This window comes from Euprymna scolopes, chromosome 11, assembly GCF_053919585.1.
Source record: "Euprymna scolopes isolate OS-2025 chromosome 11, ASM5391958v1, whole genome shotgun sequence".
NCBI classification, from domain to species: Eukaryota; Metazoa; Mollusca; class Cephalopoda; order Sepiida; family Sepiolidae; genus Euprymna; species Euprymna scolopes.
In genome coordinates this window covers 1,719,443-1,732,836 of record NC_136492.1, presented here as the reverse complement: position 1 = coordinate 1,732,836, position 13,394 = coordinate 1,719,443, and the positions used below count along the sequence as shown (strand labels likewise).

The following is a 13,394-nucleotide window of genomic DNA, read 5'->3' as shown; positions in this document are numbered from 1 at the left end:
GATACATAATCATATTTATTGTTTTCTTAATATATCGGCTCCATAGCTCAGTTGGTTAGAGCGCCAGTCTAGTAAACTGGAGGTCGAGGGTCCGAATCCCTCTGGAGCCTTGTATTCTTGTTTAACACTCGTTTTATTATTAATGATACATAATCATATTTATTGTTTCCTTAATATATCGGCTCCATAGCTCAGTTGGTTAGAGCGCCAGTCTAGTAAACTGGAGGTCGAGGGACCGAATCCCTCTGGAGCCTTGTATTCTTGTTTAACACTCGTTTTATTATTAATGATACATAATCATATTTATTGTTTCCTTAATATATCGGCTCCATAGCTCAGTTGGTTAGAGCGCCAGTCTAGTAAACTGGAGGTCGAGGGTCCGAATCCCTCTGGAGCCTTGTATTCTTGTTTAACACTCGTTTTATTATTAATGATACATAATCATATTTATTGTTTCCTTAATATATCGGCTCCATAGCTCAGTTGGTTAGAGCGCCAGTCTAGTAAACTGGAGGTCGAGGGTCCGAATCCCTCTGGAGCCTTGTATTCTTGTTTAACACTCGTTTTATTATTAATGATACATAATCATATTTATTGTTTCCTTAATATATCGGCTCCATAGCTCAGTTGGTTAGAGCGCCAGTCTAGTAAACTGGAGGTCGAGGGTCCGAATCCCTCTGGAGCCTTGTATTCTTGTTTAACACTCGTTTTATTATTAATGATACATAATCATATTTATTGTTTTCTTAATATATCGGCTCCATAGCTCAGTTGGTTAGAGCGCCAGTCTAGTAAACTGGAGGTCGAGGGTCCGAATCCCTCTGGAGCCTTGTATTCTTGTTTAACACTCGTTTTATTATTAATGATACATAATCATATTTATTGTTTCCTTAATATATCGGCTCCATAGCTCAGTTGGTTAGAGCGCCAGTCTAGTAAACTGGAGGTCGAGGGACCGAATCCCTCTGGAGCCTTGTATTCTTGTTTAACACTCGTTTTATTATTAATGATACATAATCATATTTATTGTTTCCTTAATATATCGGCTCCATAGCTCAGTTGGTTAGAGCGCCAGTCTAGTAAACTGGAGGTCGAGGGTCCGAATCCCTCTGGAGCCTTGTATTCTTGTTTAACACTCGTTTTATTATTAATGATACATAATCATATTTATTGTTTCCTTAATATATCGGCTCCATAGCTCAGTTGGTTAGAGCGCCAGTCTAGTAAACTGGAGGTCGAGGGTCCGAATCCCTCTGGAGCCTTGTATTCTTGTTTAACACTCGTTTTATTATTAATGATACATAATCATATTTATTGTTTCCTTAATATATCGGCTCCATAGCTCAGTTGGTTAGAGCGCCAGTCTAGTAAACTGGAGGTCGAGGGTCCGAATCCCTCTGGAGCCTTGTATTCTTGTTTAACACTCGTTTTATTATTAATGATACATAATCATATTTATTGTTTTCTTAATATATCGGCTCCATAGCTCAGTTGGTTAGAGCGCCAGTCTAGTAAACTGGAGGTCGAGGGTCCGAATCCCTCTGGAGCCTTGTATTCTTGTTTAACACTCGTTTTATTATTAATGATACATAATCATATTTATTGTTTCCTTAATATATCGGCTCCATAGCTCAGTTGGTTAGAGCGCCAGTCTAGTAAACTGGAGGTCGAGGGACCGAATCCCTCTGGAGCCTTGTATTCTTGTTTAACACTCGTTTTATTATTAATGATACATAATCATATTTATTGTTTCCTTAATATATCGGCTCCATAGCTCAGTTGGTTAGAGCGCCAGTCTAGTAAACTGGAGGTCGAGGGTCCGAATCCCTCTGGAGCCTTGTATTCTTGTTTAACACTCGTTTTATTATTAATGATACATAATCATATTTATTGTTTCCTTAATATATCGGCTCCATAGCTCAGTTGGTTAGAGCGCCAGTCTAGTAAACTGGAGGTCGAGGGTCCGAATCCCTCTGGAGCCTTGTATTCTTGTTTAACACTCGTTTTATTATTAATGATACATAATCATATTTATTGTTTTCTTAATATATCGGCTCCATAGCTCAGTTGGTTAGAGCGCCAGTCTAGTAAACTGGAGGTCGAGGGTCCGAATCCCTCTGGAGCCTTGTATTCTTGTTTAACACTCGTTTTATTATTAATGATACATAATCATATTTATTGTTTCCTTAATATATCGGCTCCATAGCTCAGTTGGTTAGAGCGCCAGTCTAGTAAACTGGAGGTCGAGGGACCGAATCCCTCTGGAGCCTTGTATTCTTGTTTAACACTCGTTTTATTATTAATGATACATAATCATATTTATTGTTTCCTTAATATATCGGCTCCATAGCTCAGTTGGTTAGAGCGCCAGTCTAGTAAACTGGAGGTCGAGGGTCCGAATCCCTCTGGAGCCTTGTATTCTTGTTTAACACTCGTTTTATTATTAATGATACATAATCATATTTATTGTTTCCTTAATATATCGGCTCCATAGCTCAGTTGGTTAGAGCGCCAGTCTAGTAAACTGGAGGTCGAGGGTCCGAATCCCTCTGGAGCCTTGTATTCTTGTTTAACACTCGTTTTATTATTAATGATACATAATCATATTTATTGTTTCCTTAATATATCGGCTCCATAGCTCAGTTGGTTAGAGCGCCAGTTTAGTAAACTGGAGGTCGAGGGTCCGAATCCCTCTGGAGCCTTGTATTTTTGTTTAACACTCGTTTTATTATTAATGATACATACTCATATTTATTGTTTCCTTAATATATCGGCTCCATAGCTCAGTTGGTTAGAGCGCCAGTCTAGTAAACTGGAGGTCGAGGGTCCGAATCCCTCTGGATCCTTGTATTCTTGTTTAACACTCGTTTTATTATTAATGATACATAATCATATTTATTGTTTCCTTAATATATCGGCTCCATAGCTCAGTTGGTTAGAGCGCCAGTCTAGTAAACTGGAGGTCGAGGGTCCGAATCCCTCTGGAGCCTTGTATTCTTGTTTAACACTCGATTTATTATTAATGATACATAATCATATTTATTGTTTCCTTAATATATCGGCTGCATAGCTCAGTTGGTTAGAGCGCCAGTCTAGTAAACTGGAGGTCGAGGGTCCGAATCCCTCTGGAGCCTTGTATTCTTGTTTAACACTCGTTTGTTATTAATGATACATAATCATATTTGTTGTTTCCTTAATATATCGGCTCCATAGCTCAGTTGGTTAGAGCGCCAGTCTACTAACTGGAGGTCGAGGGTCCGAATCCCTCTGGAGCCTTGTATTCTTGTTTAACACTCGTTTTATTATTAATGATACATACTCATATTTATTGTTTCCTTAATATATCGGCTCCATAGCTCAGTTGGTTAGAGCGCCAGTCTAGTAAACTGGAGGTCGAGGGTCCGAATCCCTCTGGAGCCTTGTATTCTTGTTTAACACTCGTTTGTTATTAATGATACATAATCATATTTGTTGTTTCGTTAATATATCGGCTCCATAGCTCAGTTGGTTAGAGCGCCAGTCTAGTAAACTGGAGGTCGAGGGTCCGAATCCCTCTGGAGCCTTGTATTCTTGTTTAACACTCGTTTGTTATTAATGATACATAATCATATTTGTTGTTTCCTTAATATATCGGCTCCATAGCTCAGTTGGTTAGAGCGCCAGTCTAGTAAACTGGAGGTCGAGGGTCCGAATCCCTCTGGAGCCTTGTATTCTTGTTTAACACTCGTTTTATTATTAATGATACATACTCATATTTATTGTTTCCTTAATATATCGGCTCCATAGCTCAGTTGGTTAGAGCGCCAGTCTAGTAAACTGGAGGTCGAGGGTCCGAATCCCTCTGGAGCCTTGTATTCTTGTTTAACACTCGTTTGTTATTAATGATACATAATCATATTTGTTGTTTCCTTTATATATCGGCTCCATAGCTCAGTTGGTTAGAGCGCCAGTCTAGTAAACTGGAGGTCGAGGGTCCGAATCCCTCTGGTGCCTTTTATTCTTGTTTAACACTCGTTTTATTATTAATGATACATACTCATATTTATTGTTTCCTTAATATATCGGCTCCATAGCTCAGTTGGTTAGAGCGCCAGTCTAGTAAACTGGAGGTCGAGGGTCCGAATCCCTCTGGAGCCTTGTATTCTTGTTTAACACTCGTTTTATTATTAATGATACATAATCATATTTATTGTTTCCTTAATATATCGGCTCCATAGCTCAGTTGGTTAGAGCGCCAGACTAGTAAACTGGATGTCGAGGGTCCGAATCCCTCTGGAGCCTTGTATTCTTGTTTAACACTCGTTTTATTATTAATGATACATAATCATATTTATTGTTTCCTTAATATATCGGCTCCATAGCTCAGTTGGTTAGAGCGCCAGTCTAGTAAACTGGAGGTCGAGGGTCCGAATCCCTCTGGAGCCTTGTATTCTTGTTTAACACTCGTTTTATTATTAATGATACATAATCATATTTATTGTTTCCTTAATATATCGGCTCCATAGCTCAGTTGGTTAGAGCGCCAGTCTAGTAAACTGGAGGTCGAGGGTCCGAATCCCTCTGGAGCCTTGTATTCTTGTTTAACACTCGTTTTATTATTAATGATACATAATCATATTTATTGTTTCCTTAATATATCGGCTCCATAGCTCAGTTGGTTAGAGCGCCAGTCTAGTAAACTGGAGGTCGAGGGTCTGAATCCCTCTGGAGCCTTGTATTCTTGTTTAACACTCGTTTTATTATTAATGATACATAATCATATTTATTGTTTTCTTAATATATCGGCTCCATAGCTCAGTTGGTTAGAGCGCCAGTCTAGTAAACTGGAGGTCGAGGGTCCGAATCCCTCTGGAGCCTTGTATTCTTGTTTAACACTCGTTTTATTATTAATGATACATAATCATATTTATTGTTTCCTTAATATATCGGCTCCATAGCTCAGTTGGTTAGAGCGCCAGTCTAGTAAACTGGAGGTCGAGGGACCGAATCCCTCTGGAGCCTTGTATTCTTGTTTAACACTCGTTTTATTATTAATGATACATAATCATATTTATTGTTTCCTTAATATATCGGCTCCATAGCTCAGTTGGTTAGAGCGCCAGTCTAGTAAACTGGAGGTCGAGGGTCCGAATCCCTCTGGAGCCTTGTATTCTTGTTTAACACTCGTTTTATTATTAATGATACATAATCATATTTATTGTTTCCTTAATATATCGGCTCCATAGCTCAGTTGGTTAGAGCGCCAGTCTAGTAAACTGGAGGTCGAGGGTCCGAATCCCTCTGGAGCCTTGTATTCTTGTTTAACACTCGTTTTATTATTAATGATACATAATCATATTTATTGTTTTCTTAATATATCGGCTCCATAGCTCAGTTGGTTAGAGCGCCAGTCTAGTAAACTGGAGGTCGAGGGTCCGAATCCCTCTGGAGCCTTGTATTCTTGTTTAACACTCGTTTTATTATTAATGATACATAATCATATTTATTGTTTCCTTAATATATCGGCTCCATAGCTCAGTTGGTTAGAGCGCCAGTCTAGTAAACTGGAGGTCGAGGGACCGAATCCCTCTGGAGCCTTGTATTCTTGTTTAACACTCGTTTTATTATTAATGATACATAATCATATTTATTGTTTCCTTAATATATCGGCTCCATAGCTCAGTTGGTTAGAGCGCCAGTCTAGTAAACTGGAGGTCGAGGGTCCGAATCCCTCTGGAGCCTTGTATTCTTGTTTAACACTCGTTTTATTATTAATGATACATAATCATATTTATTGTTTCCTTAATATATCGGCTCCATAGCTCAGTTGGTTAGAGCGCCAGTCTAGTAAACTGGAGGTCGAGGGTCCGAATCCCTCTGGAGCCTTGTATTCTTGTTTAACACTCGTTTTATTATTAATGATACATAATCATATTTATTGTTTCCTTAATATATCGGCTCCATAGCTCAGTTGGTTAGAGCGCCAGTTTAGTAAACTGGAGGTCGAGGGTCCGAATCCCTCTGGAGCCTTGTATTTTTGTTTAACACTCGTTTTATTATTAATGATACATACTCATATTTATTGTTTCCTTAATATATCGGCTCCATAGCTCAGTTGGTTAGAGCGCCAGTCTAGTAAACTGGAGGTCGAGGGTCCGAATCCCTCTGGATCCTTGTATTCTTGTTTAACACTCGTTTTATTATTAATGATACATAATCATATTTATTGTTTCCTTAATATATCGGCTCCATAGCTCAGTTGGTTAGAGCGCCAGTCTAGTAAACTGGAGGTCGAGGGTCCGAATCCCTCTGGAGCCTTGTATTCTTGTTTAACACTCGATTTATTATTAATGATACATAATCATATTTATTGTTTCCTTAATATATCGGCTGCATAGCTCAGTTGGTTAGAGCGCCAGTCTAGTAAACTGGAGGTCGAGGGTCCGAATCCCTCTGGAGCCTTGTATTCTTGTTTAACACTCGTTTGTTATTAATGATACATAATCATATTTGTTGTTTCCTTAATATATCGGCTCCATAGCTCAGTTGGTTAGAGCGCCAGTCTACTAACTGGAGGTCGAGGGTCCGAATCCCTCTGGAGCCTTGTATTCTTGTTTAACACTCGTTTTATTATTAATGATACATACTCATATTTATTGTTTCCTTAATATATCGGCTCCATAGCTCAGTTGGTTAGAGCGCCAGTCTAGTAAACTGGAGGTCGAGGGTCCGAATCCCTCTGGAGCCTTGTATTCTTGTTTAACACTCGTTTGTTATTAATGATACATAATCATATTTGTTGTTTCGTTAATATATCGGCTCCATAGCTCAGTTGGTTAGAGCGCCAGTCTAGTAAACTGAAGGTCGAGGGTCCGAATCCCTCTGGAGCCTTGTATTCTTGTTTAACACTCGTTTGTTATTAATGATACATAATCATATTTGTTGTTTCCTTAATATATCGGCTCCATAGCTCAGTTGGTTAGAGCGCCAGTCTAGTAAACTGGAGGTCGAGGGTCCGAATCCCTCTGGAGCCTTGTATTCTTGTTTAACACTCGTTTTATTATTAATGATACATACTCATATTTATTGTTTCCTTAATATATCGGCTCCATAGCTCAGTTGGTTAGAGCGCCAGTCTAGTAAACTGGAGGTCGAGGGTCCGAATCCCTCTGGAGCCTTGTATTCTTGTTTAACACTCGTTTGTTATTAATGATACATAATCATATTTGTTGTTTCCTTTATATATCGGCTCCATAGCTCAGTTGGTTAGAGCCCCAGTCTAGTAAACTGGAGGTCGAGGGTCCGAATCCCTCTGGTGCCTTTTATTCTTGTTTAACACTCGTTTTATTATTAATGATACATACTCATATTTATTGTTTCCTTAATATATCGGCTCCATAGCTCAGTTGGTTAGAGCGCCAGTCTAGTAAACTGGAGGTCGAGGGTCCGAATCCCTCTGGAGCCTTGTATTCTTGTTTAACACTCGTTTTATTATTAATGATACATAATCATATTTATTGTTTCCTTAATATATCGGCTCCATAGCTCAGTTGGTTAGAGCGCCAGACTAGTAAACTGGATGTCGAGGGTCCGAATCCCTCTGGAGCCTTGTATTCTTGTTTAACACTCGTTTTATTATTAATGATACATAATCATATTTATTGTTTCCTTAATATATCGGCTCCATAGCTCAGTTGGTTAGAGCGCCAGTCTAGTAAACTGGAGGTCGAGGGTCCGAATCCCTCTGGAGCCTTGTATTCTTGTTTAACACTCGTTTTATTATTAATGATACATAATCATATTTATTGTTTCCTTAATATATTGGCTCCATAGCTCAGTTGGTTAGAGCGCCAGTCTAGTAAACTGGAGGTCGAGGGTCCGAATCCCTCTGGAGCCTTGTATTCTTGTTTAACACTCGTTTTATTATTAATGATACATAATCATATTTATTGTTTCCTTAATATATCGGCTCCATAGCTCAGTTGGTTAGAGCGCCAGTCTAGTAAACTGGAGGTCGAGGGTCCGAATCCCTCTGGAGCCTTGTATTCTTGTTTAACACTCGTTTTATTATTAATGATACATAATCATATTTTTTTTTTCCTTAATATATCGGCTCCATAGCTACATGTGTTAGAGCGCCAGTCTTGTAAACTGGAGGTCGAGGGTCCGAATCCCTATAGAGGCTTTTATTCTTGTTTAACACTCGTTTTATTATTAATGATACATAATCATATTTATTGTTTCCTTAATATATCGGCTCCATAGCTCAGTTGGTTAGAGCGCAAGTCTAGTAAACTGGAGGTCGAGGGTCCGAATCCCTCTAGAGCCTTGTATTCTTGTTTAACACTTGTGTCCTCATTAATGATATATAATCATAGTTATTGTTTCATTAATATATCGGCTCCATTGCTCAGTTGGTTAGAGCGCCAGTCTAGTAAACTGGAGGTCGAGGGTCCGAATCCCTCTGGAGCCTTGTATTCTTGTTTAACACTTGTGTCATCATTAATGATATATAATCATAGTTATTGTTTCATTAATATAGCGGCTCCATAGCTCTGTTGGTTAGAGCGCCAGTCTAGTAAACTGGAGGTCGAGGGTCCGAATCCCTCTGGAGCCTTGTATCTTGTTTAACACTCCTTTTATTATTAATGATACATAATCATATTTATTGTTTCCTTAATATATCGGCTCCATAGCTCAGTTGGTTAGAGCGCCAGTCTAGTAAACTGGAGGTCGAGGGTCCGAATCCCTCTGGAGCCTTGTATTCTTGTTTAATACTTGTTTTATCGTTAACGATATAAAATCATATTTATTGTTTCCTTAATATATCGGCTCCATAGCTCAGTTGGTTAGAGCGCCATTCTAGTAAACTGGAGGTCGAGGGTCCGAATCCCTCTGGAGCCTTTTATTCTCGTTTAACACTTATTTTATTATTAATGATACATAATAATATTTATTGTTTCCTTAATATATCGGCTCCATAGCTCAGTTGGTTAGAGCGCCAGTCTAGTAAACTGGAGGTCGAGGGTCCGAATCCCTCTGGAGCCTTGTATTCTTGTTTAACACTCGTTTTTATATTAATGATACATAATCATATTTATTGTTTCCTTAATATATCGGCTCCATAGCTCAGTTGGTTAGAGCGCCAGTCTAGTAAACTGGAGGTCGAGGGTCCGAATCCCTCTGGAGCCTTGTATTCTTGTTTAACACTCGTTTTATCATTAATGATACATAATCATATTTATTGTTTCATTAATATATCGGCTCCATAGCTCAGTTGGTTAGAGCGCCAGTCTAGTAAACTGGAGGTCGAGGGTCCGAATCCCTCTGGAGCCTTGTATTCTTGTTTAACACTTGTGTCATCATTAATGATATATAATCATATTTATTGTTTCATTAATATATCGGCTCCATAGCTCAGCTGGTTAGAGCGCCAGTCTTGTAAACTGGAGGTCGAGGGTCCGAATCCCTCTGGAGCCTTGTATTCTTGTTTAACACTTGTGTCATCATTAATGATATATAATCATATTTATTGTTTCATTAATATATCGGCTCCATAGCTCAGTTGGTTAGAGCGCCAGTCTAGTAAACTGGAGGTCGAGGGTCCGAATCCCTCTGGAGCCTTGTATCTTGTTTAACACTTCTTTTATTATTAATGATACATAATCATATTTATTGTTTCATTAATATATCGGCTCCATAGCTCAGTTGGTTAGAGCGCCAGTCTAGTAAACTGGAGGTCGAGGGTCCGAATCCCTCTGGAGCCTTGTATTCTTGTTTAACACTTGTGTCATCATTAATGATATATAATCATATTTATTGTTTCATTAATATATCGGCTCCATAGCTCAGTTGGTTAGAGCGCCAGTCTTGTAAACTGGAGGTCGAGGGTCCGAATCCCTCTGGAGCCTTGTAGTCTTGTTTAACACTTGTGTCATCATTAATGATATATAATCATATTTATTGATTCATTAATATATCGGCTCCATAGCTCAGTTGGTTAGAGGGCCAGTCTTGTAAACTGGAGGTCGAGGGTCCGAATCCCTCTGGAGCCTTGTATTCTTGTGGAACACTTGTGTCATCATTAATGATATATAATCATATTTATTGTTTCATTAATATATCGGCTCCATAGCTCAGTTGGTTAGAGCGCCAGTCTTGTAAACTGGAGGTCGAGGGTCCGAATCCCTCTGGAGCCTTGTATTCTTGTTTAACACTTGTGTCATCATTAATGATATATAATCTTATTAATTGTTTCATTAATATATCGGCTTTATAGCTCAGTTGGTTAGAGCGCCAGTCTTGTAAACTGGAGGTCGAGGGTCCGAATCCCTCTGGAGCCTTGTATTCTTGTGGAACACTTGTGTCATCATTAATGATATATAATCATATTTATTGATTCATTAATATATCGGCTCCATAGCTCAGTTGGTTAGAGCGCCAGTCTTGTAAACTGGAGGTCGAGGGTCCGAATCCCTCTGGAGCCTTGTATCTTGTTTAACACTCGTTTTATTATTCATGATACATAATCATATTTATTGTTTCATTAATATATCGGCTCCATAGCTCAGTTGGTTAGAGCGCCAGTCTAGTAAACTGGAGGTCGAGGGTCCGAATCCCTCTGGAGCCTTGTATTCTTGTTTAACACTTGTGTCATCATTAATGATATATAATCATATTTATTGTTTCATTAATATATCGGCTCCATAGCTGAGTTGGTAAGAGCGCCAGTCTTGTAAACTGGAGGTCGAGGGTCCGAATCCCTCTGGAGCCTTGTATTCTTGTTTAACACTTGTGTCATCATTAATGATATATAATCATATTTATTGATTCATTAATATATCGGCTCCATAGCTCAGTTGGTTAGAGCGCCAGTCTTGTAAACTGGAGGTCGAGGGTCCGAATCCCTCTGGAGCCTTGTATCTTGTTTAACACTCCTTTTATTATTCATGATACATAATCATATTTATTGTTTCATTAATATATCGGCTCCATAGCTCAGTTGGTTAGAGCGCCAGTCTAGTAAACTGGAGGTCGAGGGTCCGAATCCCTCTGGAGCCTTGTATTCTTGTTTAACACTTGTGTCATCATTAATGATATATAATCATATTTATTGTTTCATTAATATATCGGCTCCATAGCTGAGTTGGTAAGAGCGCCAGTCTTGTAAACTGGAGGTCGAGGGTCCGAATCCCTCTGGAGCCTTGTATTCTTGTTTAAAACTTGTGTCATCATTAATGATATATAATCATATTTATTGATTCATTAATATATCGGCTCCATAGCTCAGTTGGTTCGAGGGCCAGTCTTGTAAACTGGAGGTCGAGGGTCCGAATCCCTCTGGAGCCTTGTATCTTGTTTAACACTCCTTTTATTATTAATGATACATAATCATATTTATTGTTTCCTTAATATATCGGCTCCATAGCTCAGTTGGTTAGAGCGCCAGTCTAGTAAACTGGAGGTCGAGGGTCCGAATCCCTCTGGAGCCTTGTATTCTTGTTTAACACTCGTTTTATTATTAATGATACATAATCATATTTATTGTTTCCTTAATATATCGGCTCCATAGCTCAGTTGGTTAGAGCGCCAGACTAGTAAACTGGAGGTCGAGGGTCCGAATCCCTCTGGAGCCTTGTATTCTTGTTTAACACTCGTTTTATTATTAATGATACATAATCATATTTATTGTTTCCTTAATATATCGGCTCCATAGCTCAGTTGGTTGGAGCGCCAGTCTAGTAAACTGGAGGTCGAGGGTCCGAATCCCTCTGGAGCCTTGTATTCTTGTTTAACACTCGTTTTATTATTAATGATACATAATCATATTTATTGTTTCCTTAATATATTGGCTCCATAGCTCAGTTGGTTAGAGCGCCAGTCTAGTAAACTGGAGGTCGAGGGTCCGAATCCCTCTGGAGCCTTGTATTCTTGTTTAACACTCGTTTTATTATTAATGATACATAATCATATTTATTGTTTCCTTAATATATCGGCTCCATAGCTCAGTTGGTTAGAGCGCCAGTCTAGTAAACTGGAGGTCGAGGGTCCGAATCCCTCTGGAGCCTTGTATTCTTGTTTAACACTCGTTTTATTATTAATGATACATAATCATATTTATTGTTTCCTTAATATATTGGCTCCATAGCTCAGTTGGTTAGAGCGCCAGACTAGTAAACTGGAGGTCGAGGGTCCGAATCCCTCTGGAGCCTTGTATTCTTGTTTAACACTCGTTTTATTATTAATGATACATAATCATATTTATTGTTTCCTTAATATATCGGCTCCATAGCTCAGTTGGTTAGAGCGCCAGTCTAGTAAACTGGAGGTCGAGGGTCCGAATCCCTCTGGAGCCTTGTATTCTTGTTTAACACTCGTTTTATTATTAATGATACATAATCATATTTATTGTTTCCTTAATATATTGGCTCCATAGCTCAGTTGGTTAGAGCGCCAGACTAGTAAACTGGAGGTCGAGGGTCCGAATCCCTCTGGAGCCTTGTATTCTTGTTTAACACTCGTTTTATTATTAATGATACATAATCATATTTATTGTTTCCTTAATATATCGGCTCCATAGCTCAGTTGGTTAGAGCGCCAGTCTAGTAAACTGGAGGTCGAGGGTCCGAATCCCTCTGGAGCCTTGTATTCTTGTTTAACACTCGTTTTATTATTAATGATACATAATCATATTTATTGTTTCCTTAATATATTGGCTCCATAGCTCAGTTGGTTAGAGCGCCAGTCTAGTAAACTGGAGGTCGAGGGTCCGAATCCCTCTGGAGCCTTGTATTCTTGTTTAACACTCGTTTTATTATTAATGATACATAATCATATTTTTTGTTTCCTTAATATATCGGCTCTATAGCTCAGTGTGTTAGAGCGCCAGTCTAGTAAACTGGAGGTCGAGGGTCCGAATCCCTATAGAGGCTTTTATTCTTGTTTAACACTCGTTTTATTATTAATGATACATAATCATATTTATTGTTTCCTTAATATATCGGCTCCATAGCTCAGTTGGTTAGAGCGCCAGTCTAGTAAACTGGAGGTCGAGGGTCCGAATCCCTCTGGAGCCTTGTATTCTTGTTTAACACTTGTGTCCTCATTAATGATATATAATCATAGTTATTGTTTCATTAATATATCGGCTCCATTGCTCAGTTGGTTAGAGCGCCAGTCTAGTAAACTGGAGGTCGAGGGTCCGAATCCCTCTGGAGCCTTGTATTCTTGTTTAACACTTGTGTCATCATTAATGATATATAATCATAGTTATTGTTTCATTAATATAGCGGCTCCATAGCTCTGTTGGTTAGAGCGCCAGTTTAGTAAACTGGAGGTCGAGGGTCCGAATCCCTCTGGAGCCTTGTATCTTGTTTAACACTCCTTTTATTATTAATGATACATAATCATATTTA

The 13,394-nt window shown here is 38.9% G+C and overlaps 59 non-coding genes across 59 annotated transcripts; all 59 read left to right on the top strand.

Moving 5' to 3' along the window:
* The first annotated feature begins 36 nt into the window (after positions 1-36).
* Trnat-agu (transfer RNA threonine (anticodon AGU)) lies at positions 37-110 on the top strand. Its single transcript has one exon. It is a non-coding gene; the product is annotated as a tRNA-Thr (tRNA).
* A 214-nt stretch (positions 111-324) lies between these two features.
* On the top strand, positions 325-398 carry Trnat-agu (transfer RNA threonine (anticodon AGU)). Its single transcript has one exon. It is a non-coding gene; the product is annotated as a tRNA-Thr (tRNA).
* Positions 399-468: 70 nt separating this feature from the next.
* On the top strand, positions 469-542 carry Trnat-agu (transfer RNA threonine (anticodon AGU)). The gene has a single exon. It is a non-coding gene; the product is annotated as a tRNA-Thr (tRNA).
* A 70-nt stretch (positions 543-612) lies between these two features.
* Positions 613-686, top strand: Trnat-agu (transfer RNA threonine (anticodon AGU)). Its single transcript has one exon. It is a non-coding gene; the product is annotated as a tRNA-Thr (tRNA).
* A 70-nt stretch (positions 687-756) lies between these two features.
* Positions 757-830, top strand: Trnat-agu (transfer RNA threonine (anticodon AGU)). The gene has a single exon. It is a non-coding gene; the product is annotated as a tRNA-Thr (tRNA).
* A 214-nt stretch (positions 831-1,044) lies between these two features.
* Trnat-agu (transfer RNA threonine (anticodon AGU)) lies at positions 1,045-1,118 on the top strand. The gene has a single exon. It is a non-coding gene; the product is annotated as a tRNA-Thr (tRNA).
* A 70-nt stretch (positions 1,119-1,188) lies between these two features.
* Trnat-agu (transfer RNA threonine (anticodon AGU)) lies at positions 1,189-1,262 on the top strand. Its single transcript has one exon. It is a non-coding gene; the product is annotated as a tRNA-Thr (tRNA).
* A 70-nt stretch (positions 1,263-1,332) lies between these two features.
* On the top strand, positions 1,333-1,406 carry Trnat-agu (transfer RNA threonine (anticodon AGU)). Its single transcript has one exon. It is a non-coding gene; the product is annotated as a tRNA-Thr (tRNA).
* A 70-nt stretch (positions 1,407-1,476) lies between these two features.
* On the top strand, positions 1,477-1,550 carry Trnat-agu (transfer RNA threonine (anticodon AGU)). The gene has a single exon. It is a non-coding gene; the product is annotated as a tRNA-Thr (tRNA).
* A 214-nt stretch (positions 1,551-1,764) lies between these two features.
* Trnat-agu (transfer RNA threonine (anticodon AGU)) lies at positions 1,765-1,838 on the top strand. The gene has a single exon. It is a non-coding gene; the product is annotated as a tRNA-Thr (tRNA).
* Positions 1,839-1,908: 70 nt separating this feature from the next.
* On the top strand, positions 1,909-1,982 carry Trnat-agu (transfer RNA threonine (anticodon AGU)). Its single transcript has one exon. It is a non-coding gene; the product is annotated as a tRNA-Thr (tRNA).
* Positions 1,983-2,052: 70 nt separating this feature from the next.
* On the top strand, positions 2,053-2,126 carry Trnat-agu (transfer RNA threonine (anticodon AGU)). The gene has a single exon. It is a non-coding gene; the product is annotated as a tRNA-Thr (tRNA).
* A 214-nt stretch (positions 2,127-2,340) lies between these two features.
* Positions 2,341-2,414, top strand: Trnat-agu (transfer RNA threonine (anticodon AGU)). Its single transcript has one exon. It is a non-coding gene; the product is annotated as a tRNA-Thr (tRNA).
* A 70-nt stretch (positions 2,415-2,484) lies between these two features.
* Trnat-agu (transfer RNA threonine (anticodon AGU)) lies at positions 2,485-2,558 on the top strand. Its single transcript has one exon. It is a non-coding gene; the product is annotated as a tRNA-Thr (tRNA).
* Positions 2,559-2,628: 70 nt separating this feature from the next.
* On the top strand, positions 2,629-2,702 carry Trnat-agu (transfer RNA threonine (anticodon AGU)). Its single transcript has one exon. It is a non-coding gene; the product is annotated as a tRNA-Thr (tRNA).
* Positions 2,703-2,916: 214 nt separating this feature from the next.
* On the top strand, positions 2,917-2,990 carry Trnat-agu (transfer RNA threonine (anticodon AGU)). Its single transcript has one exon. It is a non-coding gene; the product is annotated as a tRNA-Thr (tRNA).
* Positions 2,991-3,346: 356 nt separating this feature from the next.
* Trnat-agu (transfer RNA threonine (anticodon AGU)) lies at positions 3,347-3,420 on the top strand. The gene has a single exon. It is a non-coding gene; the product is annotated as a tRNA-Thr (tRNA).
* A 69-nt stretch (positions 3,421-3,489) lies between these two features.
* On the top strand, positions 3,490-3,563 carry Trnat-agu (transfer RNA threonine (anticodon AGU)). Its single transcript has one exon. It is a non-coding gene; the product is annotated as a tRNA-Thr (tRNA).
* A 69-nt stretch (positions 3,564-3,632) lies between these two features.
* Trnat-agu (transfer RNA threonine (anticodon AGU)) lies at positions 3,633-3,706 on the top strand. The gene has a single exon. It is a non-coding gene; the product is annotated as a tRNA-Thr (tRNA).
* A 70-nt stretch (positions 3,707-3,776) lies between these two features.
* Positions 3,777-3,850, top strand: Trnat-agu (transfer RNA threonine (anticodon AGU)). The gene has a single exon. It is a non-coding gene; the product is annotated as a tRNA-Thr (tRNA).
* A 213-nt stretch (positions 3,851-4,063) lies between these two features.
* On the top strand, positions 4,064-4,137 carry Trnat-agu (transfer RNA threonine (anticodon AGU)). Its single transcript has one exon. It is a non-coding gene; the product is annotated as a tRNA-Thr (tRNA).
* A 214-nt stretch (positions 4,138-4,351) lies between these two features.
* Positions 4,352-4,425, top strand: Trnat-agu (transfer RNA threonine (anticodon AGU)). The gene has a single exon. It is a non-coding gene; the product is annotated as a tRNA-Thr (tRNA).
* A 70-nt stretch (positions 4,426-4,495) lies between these two features.
* Trnat-agu (transfer RNA threonine (anticodon AGU)) lies at positions 4,496-4,569 on the top strand. Its single transcript has one exon. It is a non-coding gene; the product is annotated as a tRNA-Thr (tRNA).
* A 214-nt stretch (positions 4,570-4,783) lies between these two features.
* Trnat-agu (transfer RNA threonine (anticodon AGU)) lies at positions 4,784-4,857 on the top strand. The gene has a single exon. It is a non-coding gene; the product is annotated as a tRNA-Thr (tRNA).
* Positions 4,858-5,071: 214 nt separating this feature from the next.
* Trnat-agu (transfer RNA threonine (anticodon AGU)) lies at positions 5,072-5,145 on the top strand. Its single transcript has one exon. It is a non-coding gene; the product is annotated as a tRNA-Thr (tRNA).
* A 70-nt stretch (positions 5,146-5,215) lies between these two features.
* Trnat-agu (transfer RNA threonine (anticodon AGU)) lies at positions 5,216-5,289 on the top strand. The gene has a single exon. It is a non-coding gene; the product is annotated as a tRNA-Thr (tRNA).
* A 70-nt stretch (positions 5,290-5,359) lies between these two features.
* On the top strand, positions 5,360-5,433 carry Trnat-agu (transfer RNA threonine (anticodon AGU)). Its single transcript has one exon. It is a non-coding gene; the product is annotated as a tRNA-Thr (tRNA).
* Positions 5,434-5,647: 214 nt separating this feature from the next.
* Trnat-agu (transfer RNA threonine (anticodon AGU)) lies at positions 5,648-5,721 on the top strand. The gene has a single exon. It is a non-coding gene; the product is annotated as a tRNA-Thr (tRNA).
* Positions 5,722-5,791: 70 nt separating this feature from the next.
* On the top strand, positions 5,792-5,865 carry Trnat-agu (transfer RNA threonine (anticodon AGU)). Its single transcript has one exon. It is a non-coding gene; the product is annotated as a tRNA-Thr (tRNA).
* A 70-nt stretch (positions 5,866-5,935) lies between these two features.
* Positions 5,936-6,009, top strand: Trnat-agu (transfer RNA threonine (anticodon AGU)). The gene has a single exon. It is a non-coding gene; the product is annotated as a tRNA-Thr (tRNA).
* A 214-nt stretch (positions 6,010-6,223) lies between these two features.
* Positions 6,224-6,297, top strand: Trnat-agu (transfer RNA threonine (anticodon AGU)). The gene has a single exon. It is a non-coding gene; the product is annotated as a tRNA-Thr (tRNA).
* Positions 6,298-6,653: 356 nt separating this feature from the next.
* Trnat-agu (transfer RNA threonine (anticodon AGU)) lies at positions 6,654-6,727 on the top strand. Its single transcript has one exon. It is a non-coding gene; the product is annotated as a tRNA-Thr (tRNA).
* Positions 6,728-6,939: 212 nt separating this feature from the next.
* On the top strand, positions 6,940-7,013 carry Trnat-agu (transfer RNA threonine (anticodon AGU)). Its single transcript has one exon. It is a non-coding gene; the product is annotated as a tRNA-Thr (tRNA).
* Positions 7,014-7,083: 70 nt separating this feature from the next.
* Positions 7,084-7,157, top strand: Trnat-agu (transfer RNA threonine (anticodon AGU)). The gene has a single exon. It is a non-coding gene; the product is annotated as a tRNA-Thr (tRNA).
* A 213-nt stretch (positions 7,158-7,370) lies between these two features.
* On the top strand, positions 7,371-7,444 carry Trnat-agu (transfer RNA threonine (anticodon AGU)). The gene has a single exon. It is a non-coding gene; the product is annotated as a tRNA-Thr (tRNA).
* A 214-nt stretch (positions 7,445-7,658) lies between these two features.
* Positions 7,659-7,732, top strand: Trnat-agu (transfer RNA threonine (anticodon AGU)). The gene has a single exon. It is a non-coding gene; the product is annotated as a tRNA-Thr (tRNA).
* A 70-nt stretch (positions 7,733-7,802) lies between these two features.
* On the top strand, positions 7,803-7,876 carry Trnat-agu (transfer RNA threonine (anticodon AGU)). Its single transcript has one exon. It is a non-coding gene; the product is annotated as a tRNA-Thr (tRNA).
* A 70-nt stretch (positions 7,877-7,946) lies between these two features.
* On the top strand, positions 7,947-8,020 carry Trnat-agu (transfer RNA threonine (anticodon AGU)). Its single transcript has one exon. It is a non-coding gene; the product is annotated as a tRNA-Thr (tRNA).
* A 645-nt stretch (positions 8,021-8,665) lies between these two features.
* Trnat-agu (transfer RNA threonine (anticodon AGU)) lies at positions 8,666-8,739 on the top strand. The gene has a single exon. It is a non-coding gene; the product is annotated as a tRNA-Thr (tRNA).
* A 214-nt stretch (positions 8,740-8,953) lies between these two features.
* Trnat-agu (transfer RNA threonine (anticodon AGU)) lies at positions 8,954-9,027 on the top strand. Its single transcript has one exon. It is a non-coding gene; the product is annotated as a tRNA-Thr (tRNA).
* Positions 9,028-9,097: 70 nt separating this feature from the next.
* Positions 9,098-9,171, top strand: Trnat-agu (transfer RNA threonine (anticodon AGU)). The gene has a single exon. It is a non-coding gene; the product is annotated as a tRNA-Thr (tRNA).
* A 70-nt stretch (positions 9,172-9,241) lies between these two features.
* On the top strand, positions 9,242-9,315 carry Trnat-agu (transfer RNA threonine (anticodon AGU)). Its single transcript has one exon. It is a non-coding gene; the product is annotated as a tRNA-Thr (tRNA).
* A 70-nt stretch (positions 9,316-9,385) lies between these two features.
* Positions 9,386-9,459, top strand: Trnat-ugu (transfer RNA threonine (anticodon UGU)). The gene has a single exon. It is a non-coding gene; the product is annotated as a tRNA-Thr (tRNA).
* A 70-nt stretch (positions 9,460-9,529) lies between these two features.
* Trnat-agu (transfer RNA threonine (anticodon AGU)) lies at positions 9,530-9,603 on the top strand. The gene has a single exon. It is a non-coding gene; the product is annotated as a tRNA-Thr (tRNA).
* Positions 9,604-9,672: 69 nt separating this feature from the next.
* Positions 9,673-9,746, top strand: Trnat-agu (transfer RNA threonine (anticodon AGU)). Its single transcript has one exon. It is a non-coding gene; the product is annotated as a tRNA-Thr (tRNA).
* Positions 9,747-9,816: 70 nt separating this feature from the next.
* Positions 9,817-9,890, top strand: Trnat-ugu (transfer RNA threonine (anticodon UGU)). Its single transcript has one exon. It is a non-coding gene; the product is annotated as a tRNA-Thr (tRNA).
* Positions 9,891-10,104: 214 nt separating this feature from the next.
* On the top strand, positions 10,105-10,178 carry Trnat-ugu (transfer RNA threonine (anticodon UGU)). The gene has a single exon. It is a non-coding gene; the product is annotated as a tRNA-Thr (tRNA).
* A 70-nt stretch (positions 10,179-10,248) lies between these two features.
* Positions 10,249-10,322, top strand: Trnat-ugu (transfer RNA threonine (anticodon UGU)). Its single transcript has one exon. It is a non-coding gene; the product is annotated as a tRNA-Thr (tRNA).
* A 70-nt stretch (positions 10,323-10,392) lies between these two features.
* On the top strand, positions 10,393-10,466 carry Trnat-ugu (transfer RNA threonine (anticodon UGU)). The gene has a single exon. It is a non-coding gene; the product is annotated as a tRNA-Thr (tRNA).
* A 69-nt stretch (positions 10,467-10,535) lies between these two features.
* Positions 10,536-10,609, top strand: Trnat-agu (transfer RNA threonine (anticodon AGU)). Its single transcript has one exon. It is a non-coding gene; the product is annotated as a tRNA-Thr (tRNA).
* Positions 10,610-10,823: 214 nt separating this feature from the next.
* On the top strand, positions 10,824-10,897 carry Trnat-ugu (transfer RNA threonine (anticodon UGU)). Its single transcript has one exon. It is a non-coding gene; the product is annotated as a tRNA-Thr (tRNA).
* A 69-nt stretch (positions 10,898-10,966) lies between these two features.
* Positions 10,967-11,040, top strand: Trnat-agu (transfer RNA threonine (anticodon AGU)). Its single transcript has one exon. It is a non-coding gene; the product is annotated as a tRNA-Thr (tRNA).
* A 357-nt stretch (positions 11,041-11,397) lies between these two features.
* Positions 11,398-11,471, top strand: Trnat-agu (transfer RNA threonine (anticodon AGU)). Its single transcript has one exon. It is a non-coding gene; the product is annotated as a tRNA-Thr (tRNA).
* Positions 11,472-11,829: 358 nt separating this feature from the next.
* Trnat-agu (transfer RNA threonine (anticodon AGU)) lies at positions 11,830-11,903 on the top strand. The gene has a single exon. It is a non-coding gene; the product is annotated as a tRNA-Thr (tRNA).
* Positions 11,904-11,973: 70 nt separating this feature from the next.
* Positions 11,974-12,047, top strand: Trnat-agu (transfer RNA threonine (anticodon AGU)). The gene has a single exon. It is a non-coding gene; the product is annotated as a tRNA-Thr (tRNA).
* Positions 12,048-12,261: 214 nt separating this feature from the next.
* Trnat-agu (transfer RNA threonine (anticodon AGU)) lies at positions 12,262-12,335 on the top strand. The gene has a single exon. It is a non-coding gene; the product is annotated as a tRNA-Thr (tRNA).
* Positions 12,336-12,549: 214 nt separating this feature from the next.
* Trnat-agu (transfer RNA threonine (anticodon AGU)) lies at positions 12,550-12,623 on the top strand. The gene has a single exon. It is a non-coding gene; the product is annotated as a tRNA-Thr (tRNA).
* Positions 12,624-12,693: 70 nt separating this feature from the next.
* Trnat-agu (transfer RNA threonine (anticodon AGU)) lies at positions 12,694-12,767 on the top strand. The gene has a single exon. It is a non-coding gene; the product is annotated as a tRNA-Thr (tRNA).
* A 214-nt stretch (positions 12,768-12,981) lies between these two features.
* On the top strand, positions 12,982-13,055 carry Trnat-agu (transfer RNA threonine (anticodon AGU)). Its single transcript has one exon. It is a non-coding gene; the product is annotated as a tRNA-Thr (tRNA).
* Positions 13,056-13,394: the final 339 nt, after the last annotated feature.